This window comes from Protopterus annectens, chromosome 14.part0 (assembly GCF_019279795.1).
Source record: "Protopterus annectens isolate FY-2018-M chromosome 14.part0, PAN1.0, whole genome shotgun sequence".
Lineage (NCBI taxonomy): Eukaryota > Metazoa > Chordata > Ceratodontiformes > Protopteridae > Protopterus > Protopterus annectens.
In genome coordinates this window covers 495,049,777-495,066,140 of record NC_056748.1, presented here as the reverse complement: position 1 = coordinate 495,066,140, position 16,364 = coordinate 495,049,777, and the positions used below count along the sequence as shown (strand labels likewise).

The 16,364-nt window shown below is 44.1% G+C and overlaps 1 protein-coding gene across 7 annotated transcripts in view; it reads right to left on the bottom strand.

Annotated features, from left to right (window-relative positions):
• Nucleotides 1-16,364, bottom strand: part of LDB1 (LIM domain binding 1) — a 1,030,118-nt gene that overhangs the window by 34,835 nt on the left and 978,919 nt on the right. The gene's annotated exons all lie outside the window — the stretch shown is intronic.

Here is a 16,364-nt window from a genome sequence, read left to right as displayed (position 1 = left end):
AGAGGATGGGATACTTAATGACATGTACAACTGTGAAAGGTCATTGTGTGTGTGTGTGTGTGTGTGTGTGTGTGTGTGTGTGTGTGTGTGTGTGTAAAAAGTCCTAAGAGGCATGACAACCTCTTTTCAGCAGAGGCTGCACAAAACAAATGACAGCTGTAAAGAGGCATTTAACATAGTACAAAAGCATGGACAAGCATTACAATGCATTTATAGTCACACAATGTACAATACTAATTAACATGGTATAACATGAGCAAGCACAGCATTTGGTTTTACATATGAAAATCAAATGTAATTGCATATTACTACATAATAATGCAGAAATACAAATTAAGGGGAAGTAGAGTAGGAATAATATTTAATGAAGAAGGTTATCGTGGATACGTAAATATTCTGTAAATTAATCTGACAGTCATTTCTACACTCTGCTTATACTATGTGGGCATATGTATGCAGATATATCAAATTATATAGGCATATTTATTCAAATTTATGGTTTAACATACATGTGTACATGATTGCGGAAAAATATAAAAAAAGTTTATAGTACATGAAGACATATACTCATCTGTGGTTTAATGTACGTGCGTGTATGGAGAAATACATATATAGGTTACAGACTAGTTGCAGAATCCCAACTTGCTGAACCTGGAAAACTGTCGGCAGAACAGACTGCACATGCCAGCATGTCTTATTTGCAAGATTGTGGCACAGTGGGGATTGGAGAAAGTACAGTTGTGTACCTACCATAAATGTAGATGTTAGAGTGTATTCACTGCTGCAGTCATTACTCTTGGGTTATGCTGCTGGCAGGCTACCCGCAGTCAGCCAGAATTCCAAAGTCTAGGTCTGGCGTTGGTTGCTGTTGCTTCTTTCCTGACGTCAGTGCACCAGGGGTATAAAAGATGCAGCCGACGCCACTTTCTTCAGTTTTTCTTGCCCCAGATGTCAGGTGCCCCAAATAGGTAGGCTGAATGAATAATATATTAATAAGAAATGCATACACAAAAATAACATTTCCTTCATCTGCAAGCAAATACACCAAAAAGGTTGTAAAGGATAGAGAAGTGCAGATAAGTCCCAGCAAGGAGAAGGGGGATGGTGGGTGGGTAACCTGGACTGCAACAGTGAATACACTCGAACATCTACATTTATGGTAGTTACACAACTGTACTATGTTCGTGTTTCACTGTTGCAGTCATTACTCTTGGGTTGAATCCCACAGCTGAGGAAGGGTGGCTGAGCTAAATAGGATTAGGAGAGGCTATGAGGCCCTGCAGAACTGCAGTGGTGAAGCCTGCTCTGGACTTAGAGTAGACAGGCAAGTGGTAGTGCTTTGTAAAGGTTTGCACTGAACTCCAAGTTGCAGCCTCTAAGATTTCCTTGGTTGGTACTCCCCTGAGGAAAGCTGCTGAAGTGGCTGCTGCTCTGGTGGAATGAGGCTTAATACCCTTAGGCACTGATTTGCCACGTTGAGAATAGCAGAAACGGATGCAATGGCCTATCCATTTAGAAATGGTCTGTTTTGAGATCGCCTTTCCTTGTGATCCTGCAGCATATGACACTAAAAGTTGCTCAGTCTTTCTGAAAGCTTTAGTTCTGTCCAAGTAGAAGCATAACTGCCTGTGTATGTCCAAAGAATGTAGAATTTTCTCACCCTTGTTCTGTGGATTTGGGTAAAAGGTAGGCAAGTAAATGGTTTGATTGAGGGCCACAGTGGACACAACCTTAGGCATAAATGTAGGGTTTGTCCTCAGAGAAACCCTGTCTGGATGAAAAATGATGAAAGGTTCCACAGCCATGAGTGCTTGTAACTCCGAAACTCGCCTTGCAGAGGTAATGGCTAGGAGCAGAGCTGTTTTCCAGGATAAGAATGTAATATCTGCTGTTGATGCTGGCTCGAAAGGAGGCAGTGTGAGTTGTTCCAAAACAAAACTGAGGTCCCAAGCCGGAATTGGTGCTCTCCTTCCAGGCCTAATGTTTTTGGCCCCTTTGAGGTACTGCCTTATTAAAGGATGAGAAAAGATAGGTGGTTCCGTATTGTAATGTGCAGAAATGGCAGAGGCATGAATCTTAATGGATGAGAAAGAAAGGCCTTTGGTTCAGCATCTCAGTCAAGTATTGTAAAATCTGAGGAATGTTTGGTACAGACGTGTCAATGCCTTGTTCCTGGTTCCAAGCACAGAATCTCTTCCATTTTTCTGCATAAGATTTTCTGGTACTGGGCCTCCTGGCCTCCAAGATAACATCCATAACAGCTTTTGAAAGAGGAGTGTTCAGAATGGCTACATTATCCGCCATGCTGCCAGATTTAAGGTCCTGAGTTGGCTGTGCAGGATCCGATTGTTTTGTTGGGTCAGCAAGTGAGAAGTTTGAGATAATATCCATGCTGGACCTTGAGACAAGCTCTTTAGGATTGGGTACCAGTGCTGGCGTGGCCAGTCTGGTGCAATCAGAATCATTTTTGGCTTCTCTTGCCTGACCTTTAGGAGTACTCTGGGAAGGAGAGGTAGAGGGGGAAAAGGATATACTGTTAGATTTTTCCAGCTGAATGATGGGGCGTCCACTTTCCATGCTTGCTTGTGGTAAATCCTTGTGCAAAATCTCTGCAACTGACAGTTGTGAGGGGAGGCAAATAGATCTATGTCTGGTCAACCCCATTTCCTTATTATCATTCTGAAGACTTGGGGATCCATGAGGTTTCTGCTTAGTTTGTCTGCCAGAGAATTTGTTTTTCCTGGCAGGAATTGTGCTTGCAGGTGAACTTGAAAAGCCAATGCTGTGTCCCATAAGGTCATTGCTTGTCTGCAGAGGGGGTAGGAATGAGTACCTCCCTGCTTGTTTATGTACCACATGACCGTAGTGTTGTCTGTCTATCAGTAATTTCCTGGATGAAGCAGGTCATTGAAAGCTGTCAGGGCATTTTGAACAGCTAGCATCTCTTTTTGATTGATGTGAAGATGCATCTGGTTCGCAGGCCATGTGCCCTGAACACATTTTCCTGCCATATGGGCCCCCAGGCATAATCTGATGCATCCGTTGTCAGTGTCTGTCTGGCTGTGGGTAAACTGAATGGCAGACCCTTGTTGTGGTGACAGGCTTCTGCCCACCATAGAAACTCCTGTTGTAGGCAGGAAATGAGTGCAATTACTGTCTCCAGACTGTGGCAATGCTGAGTTCAAACACTTTTCAGATACCATTGTAGTTTCCTCATATGCAGTCTGACATATAGAATTAGTAGAATGCAGGATGCCATGAAACCCAAGGCCTGCAGGATTTTCCTTGCAGATAAGTGGGCTTTTGTTGACAACTTCTTGAAGTAAGTAGTCAGTTGTTTTTGCTTGTCTGGCATGAGATAAGCCATCTGGGCAGCTGTATTTAAGCTTGCACCTAGGAATTTTATCTCTTGAGAGGGCACTAGTTTTGATTTCTTTTCGTTTACTGTGTACCCTAGGCCAATTAGTAATCTTTTTACAAACGCCAGATGCTTTAGAAGCGTGTCTTTGTTCTCTGCTTGAATTAGGCAGTCGTCCAAGTAGGGATATATTTTAATTCCTTTTTGTCTGCAAAATGCAATTACTGGTGCCAGGCATTTTGTAAAGACCCTGGGCGCAGCAGATAAGCCAAAGGGCAGTGCAGAGAATTGGTAATGCACTGAGCCAGCTATGAATTTGAGGTATCTTCTGCAAGATTGTCCGATAGGGACATGCAGGTATGCCTCTTTTAGGTCCAAAGTTACTAGCCAAGCCCTCTTGCACAGCATGGGCAGTAGCTGCTGAAGAGTCAACATCTTGAATTTTGGAAATTCCAGAAATGTATTTAGTATAAACAGGTCCAGAATTGGTCTCCAGGTTTTGTCCTTCCTGGGTACTAGAAAAAGTCTGGAGTAAAATCCTTGCCCCTGCTCTTGTTGTGGTACTTGCTGAATGGTCCTTATGTCCATGAGGGCTGTAATTTATTTTTGCGCCTCTGCAAATTGATTGTGTGGCAGATCTGGCATGCCCTTTGACCGTGTTAGAGTGTGAAAATGGAACCTGTAGCCTTGGGACACTATGTTCAGAACCCATTTGTCTTGGGTAACTATTTGCCAATTTGATGAAAAAAATGCTAGTTTTTCCGCCTAAGGGGGCTGTCAAAAGAAAACTGCTTGGAACTGGTAGAGGAAAGTCATTGGGACTGTTTCCTGTAAGGCTGTGATTTGTCTTCTCCGCTTTTGGAGGTAGGAGCACCCCATTGTTTAAGCCTGTATGAGCCTTGGGGCTGAGATCTGCATCTGGGATGCCTGTATCTGCCTCTTTGTGGTCTGTCTGAGACTGGAAAGGACCAATTTTTAGAAGGCCAGTTCCTGCTAAACCTGGGTGGCTGTACCTGTAAGAAATCCTTGACTGTCTGCATGGATTTTGCTTTATCCTCCATTTTTTTTCCAACGCATCTTCTGCTTTAGTGCCAAAGTATCATGCTGTAATGGTGCATCCAATAATTTTGCTTTAACATGATCAGGCAGATTTTGTTCCTTTAACCAAGCATGCCTTCTAATAACAGAATCTGTAACAGCAGCACTGCAAGAGGCCTCCAGTGAATCATAACCACATTGCAAAGTATGCTTTCCCACTTGTTCAGTTGCATGCAATAAATCCTGCAATTCCTTGTTCTCTGAACACTCAGTATTTGTCAACATTTTCTGTTTAAGTAGACACATTAAATATTGCTGATATTTAAGCATATGAAATTGACAATTTAAAGCCCTTACAGCCAGGGTGGCAGAAGTGTGTACTTTTTTCCCCCATCTGTCTAGAGCCCTAGAATCCCTATCAGAGGGGACAGTTTTTTTTTGCAGTGGAGGCCTTAACCCCCTTGGGACCCTGATAAATAGTTTCTGGGTCAGCAGCGGGGTTTTTATACAGGAATGTATGAGAATCCGGGACCCTGTAGTATCTGTCTGGCTTAGCAGGTGCAGGAGGTAAGGAGTCAGGGGACAGTCTGGACTCTGAAAATACATTATCTACAATGTCTAGAACAGGTGGAATGGCAAGGGGTCTATGCTGAGGAAGAAGCAGGAAGTCTCTGAGCCTTTTCTTAGACTCAGAATATTCTTGGCTCTCCCAGTGGAAATACTCCCGCATAGTATGCAGCGTTTCCCCAAAAGAATAGTTCTCAGGAGGAGAGGCTGACGGAATGGATTATTCAGCATGAGAGTCCTCATAGGGAAGCATGGAGTAATCCTGTTCAGAAGAGGAATCAGAGGAAATAGATACCTGATCAGAAGAATCATACTCTGTCTCTTGCCTAGGCCTCTTATCAGGAGGGGGATGGGAACCCCTGATCAAAGTAATTAGGTCTTTGGCCATTTTGAAGATCTGTTTTTTAGGCATGGAAGTCTGTATAGGAAATGTTGTACTTGTTTCTTTGTCTTTGAGCTGCTTTAGTCTTTGAAGCTGAGGATGGCTTAATATATAGTTGTGTAGGTCTGAAGATACCCTCAGAAGCCAATGCCTGCTCAGCGGCTCTGGACCCATCTGAGGGACTGATTTCCGAGTGTCCAATACCGTGAGTTTCCAGAGGCCCAGTCGCCTCCACATGGGAGTCAGTAGCGGGCGCCAGGGGCTGCGAAAGCGCCTCACTGAGAACCGGCGACTGGCCTAGAAGAGGCTTCGTCGGTTTTGGACCTCGGATGCCTATCCTTGTGCTTGTGTTTTTTGTAAACTCCGGTTGTCGGGTGTTCTGCCGGCATTATATAATTAAAACTTCGGCCAAAGTAATGAAATGCAAAATCGAACTGACGCTTGATAGTGCGTTGGTTGAATCTAGCACAAAACCGACAGCTAGCAATGTTGTGATCAGTGCCTAAGCAAGGAAAACAGTAAGAGTGAAAATCCTTATGAGGTATTTGCTTCCCACAAGAAATACAATTGTTAATTTTTTCTGACATTGGTCTGGAGCAAGAAAAAAGTTTTCCCAGCGGGGTACTTGGCTTTAATGAAGACTTTGGTTCTGAAATTAAGATTTGAAAATCTCAGGAGTTGGCCGACCGGCACTTGCGAACTGCTTTTGCTTCGGAGAGCACGCAGCAAGAAAGACTGAAGAAAATGGTGTCGGCTGCATCTTTTATACCCCTGGCACACTGACGTCAGGGAAGAAGCGACAGCAACAGACGCCGGGTCTAGACATTGGAATTCTGGCCGACTGCGGGTAGCCTGCCAGCAGGATAACCCAAGAGTAATGACTGCAACAGTGAAACACGAACATCTTACCCTTTCTCCATGTAGTGCAATCTCAGAGTTGGTATATATAATTAGCAAGAGGTGTGGAAAGTAAACCACACAAAAAAAAATTGGGGTTTGGGACAAATTTCAATATTAATGATGAAACAGATAGTCCTAGACTAAAATAACAATCTACAGGACAAGACATTTCAAAAAAACAAACCAAACCTCCATATATCCTTTTTACCCATTTCTCTTTATTTGCCGTAGTTTGCAGTTCTAAAAGCTGAGGTAAATACTGAGTACAGACCCCTGATGGGCCAGTCAGTGATTAGTTATGGCTACTATTGGGTCAGACAAGACAAATCCTCTTAAAGGACTTCAAGAAAAGATACTGGGAGGGGACATAAGCTAGCGATTGATAAGTCTTCTTTCACAACATGCAAAGTCTCCTCCTTCTCAAAGAGGAAGGAGGAGGGAGCTTACGTGACCTCCACAGCTGATGAAATATTCATATTTCTCTAGTGAGCTTCTAGGATATCCCGAATATGTTAACCAGAGGACCTTGCCTCTAAGAAGAGCATCCAAAACTATCTAATGCTGCTCCACATAACAGGAAGAAAGCCTGAGTTAGGCATTTCTGTAAAGGCTGCCATCTGATGCACCACAGGATCGGCAGATCAAGCACTGCCAAACACATAATACAATACTATTCTGATTTAGGGAGTCCAGGTAGTTTCTTTAATAATTTAAGTGGAATAGGTGAAATAAATGCCATCTATTGCAGCAATTCTGAGACTCATATTGTGAGTTTTGCTGTTATAAATGTCAAACATTGCTGTTCTCCCTTTAAAACTATTTTTTTTTTTTGGCAGAGGAAGCCCCCTCCCCCCAACTTATACATGTTAACTTAGAGATCACCATACCTATGATGTGTGAGAGAAGGAAACATTCCAAGAAACAGCAATCGTAGATTTGCTTTGTACAAGGCTGCACTTTTGCTCATTAAGTCTTGCTTTTCTGGGGCTTGTAGTTACACTTCTTGGAATATCAAACAGTTACAAAAACAAACACCTTATAGCATGAAGGCCAACTTGTGACAGAAGGGGAGATCCTCTTTCTAAATTTCTATGCAGCCTTGGATTCCACCATGGGGGTAGAGAATTGCCGATTTGGCATTTACAGTAAGAACAGAAATACTACATGTGTATTAGTTCAACTTTAAACTTCGCCATGTGGAAAATGAAATGTTTGCAGGTCACTACGGAACCATAAATGTCTTAAATGGACCAAAAGTAGTGCAATTTCAGGAAATCTTTTAAATAGCAATTTGAAACGTGATTTGTATAAAAAGATGCAGTCATTAAAATGTTACAGGCAAGTCAAGACAGAGACAAGACACAGAATTCAAGAACATCTTAAACATTACACACACAAAACAGGCCACTGCATTGTTTCTGGGTTTGAACAAAGAAGACAGGAGCTATTTCACAGGGTTAGATTTGCCATACAATGTCAGTGTTACCAGCTCATATTCTATTGTGCTTTGTCCACTGTACTTGTTTCATTTGCTTTTATCACAAGAGTTCCCCTCAAAAATGGGCATACATCAAAAAGGGATATTCTAATCAACAAAATGTAAATTAAAAAATAAACATTTGTCAGAAAGAAACTCTGCATGTAATGACATTTGGTACAGCTTTCTGAAATGATTAACAAAGCTTAAATAAAAATGTTTTAAAATAACTACAGGCTACTACTTCAGTGGTTAAGTGAAAACAGCCATCTTGTACAAAAATGATCTTTTTTCCAGCCTATGTATACTACAAGTTTCTGAAAATGTAAGAATCTTAGCAGTGTGGATAAATAAAAATCTTGATGCCAGAAGAAGCAGGTAAAAAGGCCAACAGGGACTGATTCATCCCGCACCTACAAGTAACCAATCCCTTAGGGAGGAGAGACATTGATCCCCAATAGTCAAGTCCACACCCAAAACATATTAAGAACAACAAAAACTAAGACACTGAGTAAAAGAAAAGTGAGATAGATTCAAAGAAGTTGAAAAGCCCTAGAAAAAACAAGTATAATTTTAGAAAGCTCTGAAAGCTTCCCAGAGTGTCACATTCCTGCAGCCACTAATGTAGTGACTTCTAAAGGAACAAGACTTGGTAAGTGAAGGAACATAAACCAGACCCTTACAAATGCATCCAAGAGTTCACCAACAGCTCCATGCCAAGATGAGGGATGGTGTCAAGTCAGCTAACAAAACAAATGCAAGTACGCCACTCCTGTAGCCCAATGTACACAAAGGTCAGTATGTTACAAAAAACTCCTAGTACAGACTCTACAGAACAACATGGATAAGGTTATATCAAGAAGTGCTAAATCAGTAAATTAATTGTAAATGAGTTGTAGAGTCCTGCACACAATGGAGGCACAAAAGAACAGCAGAAAAAAAGAAGTTATGTTCTTACCTTAACGTTCCATGTGGAGTGTTCATCTCGCCTTTGTTCTTACACACAAGTTCGGAGCCGATCCGCGGCTCCGAGTCGGCCGCATAGAAAAGCTCTGCATCTAAGAGAAGCTCGAGACCAGGCTATATCCCACAATCCTCCCGCCATTACTCAGATCTAGTTTGCAAGCAAACCAGAATAACAATAACCCTGAGGTGCTAAGGCTACATACTGCCACAAAAGAAAAAATTTAGAGACACCATCTCACTGACAAACCAACTAAGGGTAACGAAACATACCCGGAAGAGGTAAAGACATGTGGACCAGACTCTAGTCCTACTCGTTCTTCCAAACACGTGAGGGAGGGAAGGGGGGGAATGTAAGAACAAAGGCGAGATGAACACTCCACATGGAACGTTATGGTAAGAACATAACTTCTTTATGTGAGAGTGCTCAATCTCGCCGTTTGTTCTTACACACGGGTAGCGTCCCTAGCTCCGTCACCCTGAGTGACTCATGGAAGAACGTTCCTGAGCACAGTGGAACCAAAGGATGTCCTGTCTTTGGAGGCTTTGTCAACCCTATAATGAGCGATGAAAGTATGTGGTTTAGACCACGTGGCTGCTGCACAAATCGTGTCCAAAGGCAAGCGAGCTGCATGAGCCAAGGAAGTGGAGACGGACAGTACAGTTTTGTACCTACCATAAATGTAGATGTCTGATAGGTATGCATCTGCAGTCATAACATATGGGTTGTCCTTCCTCAGGCAGCCCTTCGGTCAGCCGGATTCCAAAGTCTGGGTCTGGCCTCGGCTGATGTCGCACTTTCCCTGATGTCATAGCTTCTGGGGTATAAAGGCAACAGCCGACGCCATTTTCCTCAGTGTTTCTTGCCCCAGATGCCAGGTGCCCTCTAGGAAGGCTAAATTTGGATAAATGTTGAATGTTCCAAACAGTAGCAAAAAATATATATACATATATATATACAAACAAAACAAATACACCATAACAGATTCCCCCAGCTAGCTGAAAGAGGGGTAAGCACCCTAGGAATACCACAGAGGGGAAGGAAGGTGGGTAATCCTGACTGCAGATGCATACCTATCGGACATCTACATTTATGGTAGGTACAAAACTGTACTATGTCCTTCAAGGATGCATCTGCAGTCATAACATATGGGTAGAATACCATAGCCAAACTGGGGGAGGAGGTACTAAGATAAGGATGGTGTAGTTAAGATCCCCTGTAAAACTGCAGTTGCAAAGCCTGCTCGGGATCTGGAGTATAAAGGTAGATTATAATGCTTGGCAAATGTATGCACGGAGCTCCAAGTAGCAGCTTCTAAAATGTCCTTGGTAGCCACCCCTCGAAGGAAAGCTGTAGTGGTGGCTGTGGCCCTTGTGGAATGAGGCCTGATATGTTCAGGAGCTGTCTTTCCATGAAAAGAGTAGCAAAAGCGAATGCAATTTCCTATCCATTTTGAAATTGTCTGCTTGGAAATTGCTTTTCCTTGCACCCCAGTTGCATAGGCTACAAAAAGTTGGTCAGTTTTTCTGCTAGTTTTAGTTCTGTCCAGATAGTAGCATAGTTGTCTGTGTATATCCAAGGTGTGCAAGAGTTTCTCTCCTTTGTTCCGTGGGTTAGGGAAGAACGTAGGCAAATGAATGGCTTGGTTCAAGGATACCCTGGATACCACCTTTGACATGAAAGTTGGATTGGTTCTCAGAGAGACTCTATCCTGGTGAAAAATAATGAAAAGCTGCACTGCCATTAATGCCTGTAGCTCGGATACTCTTCTTGCTGAAGTGATTGCCAGAAGGAAAGCAGTTTTCCAAGATAAAAACTGTAAGTCTGCTGATGCTGCTGGTTCAAAAGGAGGTAGTGTCAATTGTTCCAGCACAAAATTGAGATCCCATGCAGGTAGAGGGGGTCTCCTTGGCGGTTTAACATTTTTGATCCCTCTCAGAAATTGTCTGAGTAGAGGGTGAGAGAAGAGAGGAGGATCCATATTGTATTCTGCTGAAATTGCTGAAGCATGAATCTTAATGGAAGAGTAAGACAGGCCATTGTGGAACAATTCTGCTAAGTATTCTAGGATGTGTGCTAGGTTTGCCACTGTAACATCTGTGCCTTTTGATGTGCTCCAAATGAGGAATCTCTTCCATTTAGCTGAGTATGCTTTCCTTGTGGAGGGTCTGCGAGACTCCAGGATAATTTCCTTGACCCTCTGAGATACGACAGTTTGGTTTGGTTTTAAGCAATTTTCCAGGCAGTTAGTTGCAGAGTTTTCAAGCTTGGATGCAGGGTCTTGAAATTGTTCTGCGTTAGAAGAAGAGGCCATAGGGGTAGAGACCATGAGTTCGCCTGAGACATGTTTTTCAGTAGCGGATACCAGTGTTGTCTTGGCCAGTCCGGAGCTATTAGTATCACCTTTGGCTGTTCCTCCCTGATCTTCAGAAGAACCTTGTACATCAATGGGAGAGGTGGGAATGCATACACTATTAGGGCATTCCAGCTGAAAGAGAGAGAGTCCACCCTCCAGGCTTGTGGGTGGTATGTTCTTGAGCAGAATTTCTTCAGTTGGTGGTTGAGAGGGGAGGCGAACAGGTCTATCTCTGGCAATCCCCATTTCTTTGTTATGATTTTGAAGATGTCTGGATGCAGCATCCATTCGTGAGCATCCGTGGTAGTCCTGCTTAAGCTGTCTGCTAGTGAATTATCTTTTCCTGGTACAAATATGGCCTGCAGCTGGATATTGAAATTCAGGCCTAGGTTCCACAGATCCATTGCCATCCGGCATAGAGGGTAGGAATGTGTGCCTCCCTGTTTGTTTATGTACCACATGACCATGGTGTTGTCCGTCCTTATCAGCAGATGTCCTTGCTGGAGGAATGGTTTGAATGCCTCGATTGCATGCTTCACTGCCAGCATCTCCTTTTGGTTTATGTGCAAGTTTAGCTGTCCTTGAGACCATAGGCCTTGGATACATTTGTCCTCCATGTGTGCTCCCCATCCTAGGTCTGAGGTGTCCGTGGTGATGGTCTGCCTTGGTTTTGGTTTCGTGAAAGGCAGCCCTCTGTTGGACTGGCAGGCCTGAGCCCACCACAGGAATTCGTTTTGAAGGCATGGAATGATTGGTATCATGGTTTCTAGACTGTGTCTGTGTTGAGACCATACATTCCTTAGGTACCATTGTAATTTTCTCATATGCAGCCTGGCATGTGGGATCAAGATTATGCAGGATGCCATGAAACCCAGGGCCTGCAGGACTTTCCTTGCAGTAAGCTGAGTTTGTCTTGTCAAAGTCATGAAATAATCTGGAAGTTGTTTTTGTTTTTCTTCTGTGAGAAAAGCCATCTGAGTTATTGTGTCCAGATCTGCACCCAAAAAGGTTATCCTTTGGGATGGCACTAGTCTTGACTTTTGGATGTTGACTGTGTATCCCAAGGCTTGTAGCAGGTGTATGACATAGGCCAAATCCTTTATCAATTTTGTCTTGTTGTCCTCTTGTATTAGGCAGTCGTCCAGGTATGGGTATATTTGAATTCCCTGAAGTCTGCAATGAGCAATTACTGATGCCAGGCATTTCGTGATACTCTGGGCGCAGTAGATAAGCCAAAGGGCAATGCTGAGAATTGATAATGCTCTGATCCTGCAAGAAATCTGAGGTGTCTTCTGCAATCTGGTCGGATAGGGACGTGCAGGTATGCCTCCTTGAGATCTAGAGTCACCAGCCAAGACTCCTTGCCCAACATGGGAAGAAGTTGCTGTAGGGTCAGCATTTTGAATTTTGGTACAATGAGATATGTGTTCAGTGCGGACAAGTCGAGAATAGGCCTCTATTGGTTTTCTTTTCTTGGTACAAGGAATAGTCTGGAGTAAAATCCTTGGCCTTGTTCCATAGATGGTACCCTTTCTATTGCTTTCATCTGAAGTAAATTTTTGATTTGTCTTAAAGCCTCTGGCTTCTGATTTGGTGGTAGGTTTGGCATTCCGCTCCTTTTGGTAAAGTGTGGAAGTGAAACCTGTATCCTTTGTCTATTGTTTGCAATGTCCATGTGTCCTTTGTAATGCAATGCCAGTTTTTTGAGAATAAAGCCAGCTTTCCGACGTGAGCTTCCAGTTGTTCCCTGGTAGGCGGAATCAGAGTCAAGTCATTGTGTCTGTCCTGTGCTAGTGGTTGTAGTTGCAGCTGTGGCAGTACTCCTCTGGTTGGCAGGCTGCCACTGACGCCCCTATAGGCACCTTTGATTGACCTCTGCCTCGGGCGTCTATTCCTGCCTCTCTGTGCTCTGGAGGTGTCTGGAAAGGACCAATTCTTGGAAGGCCAGTTTCTGCTGAACCTCGGAGGTTGGACCTGTAGAAATTCCTTTACTGTTTGCACAGATTTAGCTTTTTCTTCCACCTTCTTTAGAATCTCCTGTGCAGGGGAGCCAAATAAACTTTGTTTCTCCATTGGAGCATCTAGGAGCTTAGCCTTGACATGGTCTGGCAGGGATTGCTCTTTTAAGCCAGGCATGCCTACGAATTACTGCCCCAGTCATAGCTGATCTAAATGAAGCCTCCAGTGCATCATAGCCAAATTTTAAGAAATGATTACTGACCTGCTGAGAGTTGTGTGCCAAATCCTAAAGGGATTTACGGTCTAAAGGTTCAGGAGAAGAAAGCTTCTTATTCAGCCGATCTAACAAATATTCTTGGTACTGTATCATATGGAATTGACAGTTTAAAGCCCTGGCAGAAAGAGTAGCAGATGTATAAACCTTTTTACCCCATCTCTCTAATGCTCTAGACTCTCTGTCAGAGGGTAGGGGATTTTTGGCAGTAGCAGCTGCAACACCTTTTGGGCCCTGTGAAATAGTTTCTGGATCTGCAGCATGGGCTTTATACAGGTGGGTGTGAATCCGGGACCCTGTAAATATCTGTCAGGTTTGGCAGGGGCCGGAGGAAGAGAATCAGGTGCCGAGCTAACATCATTATACACATCATCAATTACAGTTAGCACTGGTGGTATGGCTAAGGGCCTATGCTGGGGCAAATGTAAAAAAGTCCTTAGCCTTTTTCTGGAATCAGAAAAATCCTGACCCTGCCATTGAAAGTGTTCCCTCAGAGTGCAAGGTCTCCCCAAAGGAAAATTCTTCAGGAGGGGAGGCAGAAGGGATAGAATCTTCAGCATCTGAATCCTCGTAAGGAGAAAAGGCCCCTTCTTGATGGTCTGACAAATCAGATCCATCCGTGGAGTAATCAGAGGAGACAGGTTCAGAGGGTTCAGTCCTAGGCCTTTTGTCTGGTGGTGGTTGGGAGGCCCTGTCTGAGTGAGGTTGGGAACCCCTAATCAAGGTTATCAGGTCCTCAGCAAGACTGAGAATCTGAGAACCTGAGGAAGGCCTCTGAGAAGTAGATTTGGCAGGTAAAGCTTTTGAAAGTTTGGCAGCTTTAGCCCTGGAGAAGGCCTTAATAGACATAGAAGCTGGGGGCCTAGCTGCCCCACGTGCAGGAGTAGATATGTCCAATGGAATGGTGTCAGACAAATCTTGAGCGCTAGCTTCGGTAGGGATTTCTGAAGCCGACTCGGCTGGGGCCTCTCTGGCCTTGGTTGTCTGAGGTAAGGTTTCTGTCGTAGGAAGAACAGAGGGCTCGGTTTCAGCCGAAACCGAGACACTCGTGGTAGGCCTAGTCGTGGTTTCAGCCGAAACCGCGGGCGCAGTGTCGGTCCTTTTCCCTGCGTTTTGGCCAAATGTGGTCGAGTCTCCGACGGCATTTTATATGCAAAAGCGGATCCGAAAAAGTCTTCTGCAAACTCCGACCGACGTCTAAGAGTCTGTCGGTTGAAGGAGGCACAGGCTAAACAAGCGGATACGTCGTGGTCTGGGCCTAAGCAGGGAAGGCAGTAAGAATGGAAATTCTTATGAGGTATTTGTTTCCCACAAGTTAAACAATTATTTACTTTGTCTGACATCGGCTGAGGCAAGAAAGAGTCCCCAGCCAGGTACTTAGCTTTTTCAAGTATTCGGTAGCTGAAATCTCTGGATCTGACCAACCGGCACTTGCGAACAGCTTCTGCTTCGGGCACCGCGCGGCAAGAAAGACTGAGGAAAATGGCGTCGGCTGATGCCTTTATACCCCAGAAGCTATGACGTCGGGGAAAGTGCGACATCAGCCGAGGCCAGACCCAGACTTTGGAATCCGGCCGACCGAAGGGCTGCCTGAGGCAGGACAACCCATATGTTATGACTGCAGATGCATCCTTGAAGGACATCTAGTAGAATGGCCTTTTGGTTTGGTGAGTAAGGCCTGATTTGACTTGGAATACATAAAGGCTATACAATCAGTAAGCCATTTAGAAAGCGTACGTTTTGTAACTGCCATGCCCTTTATATTGTCTGCAAATGCAACAAAAAGTTGATCTGTTTTTCTGTAGTCTTTAGTCTTGACTAAATAAAATCTGAGTTGTCTGTGGACATCTAACTTGTGCAACATATATTCCAACTTGCTGGTATGGTTCTTGAAGAAAGTAGGGAGTTCAATGGACTGATTAATATTTATGACAGAACATACCTTAGGAAGGAAGGATGGATTTGTTAAGAAAACTCTATCTGGGTGAAAAATTAAGTAAGGCGGTTTAATTGACAGTGCTTGCAGCTCTGACACTCTCCGAGCTGAAGTAACCACTACAAGAAAAAGAGTCTTCCACGACAGAAACTTCAGGAGGCAAGAAGAGGCTTGTTCGAAAGGTGGTAACATTAGTTGTGACAACAACAAATTTAAATTCCATGGGAATAAAGGGTCTCTGACGGGAGGTCAAAGATGGAAGGAACCTTTCATAAAAGCTTTACAAAGCCTGTGGGACATAATAGAAGAACCGTCCTCACCAACATGGAAGTTGGATATGGCAGCCAACTGCACTCTTAATGTGGAAGTAGAGGCCCCTTCATGGAAAAGGATGGAAAGAAATTCTAGAACTTTATGTAAAGGAGCAACCAGGGGGTCCAAGTGTTGACTAGATGGCCAGTACACAAAGCGTTTCCATTTACTGTTGTAGAGTTTTGTGGTGGAAGCCTTATGAGAGGCAACCAAAATGCGCTGCACTGCCGGAGAAAGTAGATCAGACCTGGCTAGGCAGGGAAGTGGAGCAGCCAAGCTGCTAGTTTGAGGGATAGAAGAGACGGGTGAGGAACTCCCGACGAATGTGTCAGTAGATCTGGTACTGGGTCCAGGATCCAAGGTTCCTCTGTTTGATGGGCTCGAAGAAAGGGGAACCATATCTGTCGAGGCCAGAATGGGGCTATGAGTATAATTGCCCTTTCCAGATTCATGGCTTTCTGGAGAAATCTGGGAATCAACGGGATAGGTGGGAATGCATATAGGAGACCCGGGGGCCAATCGTGTATCAGTGCGTCCCTGGGGACATCCCTGGAGGGTAGAAGGGCAAAATAGCTTCTGCATTTGGTATTCATCGGGGAGGCGAATAGATCGCAGCAAGGCTGGCCCCATTTGCGGAAAATTCTTTCCGCCACTTGTAGTTTGAGGGACCACTCGTGAGGTAACAGGATGGCTCTGCTCAACCTGTCCGCAATGACGTTGGATGACCCCGGGATGTGCGTTGCTATCTGAAAGCGACCCATGTACTATGCCCATTGCCAAATTCTCATGGCCTCTCTGCATAATGGGTAAGATCTGGTTCCCCCTTGTTTGTTTATGTACC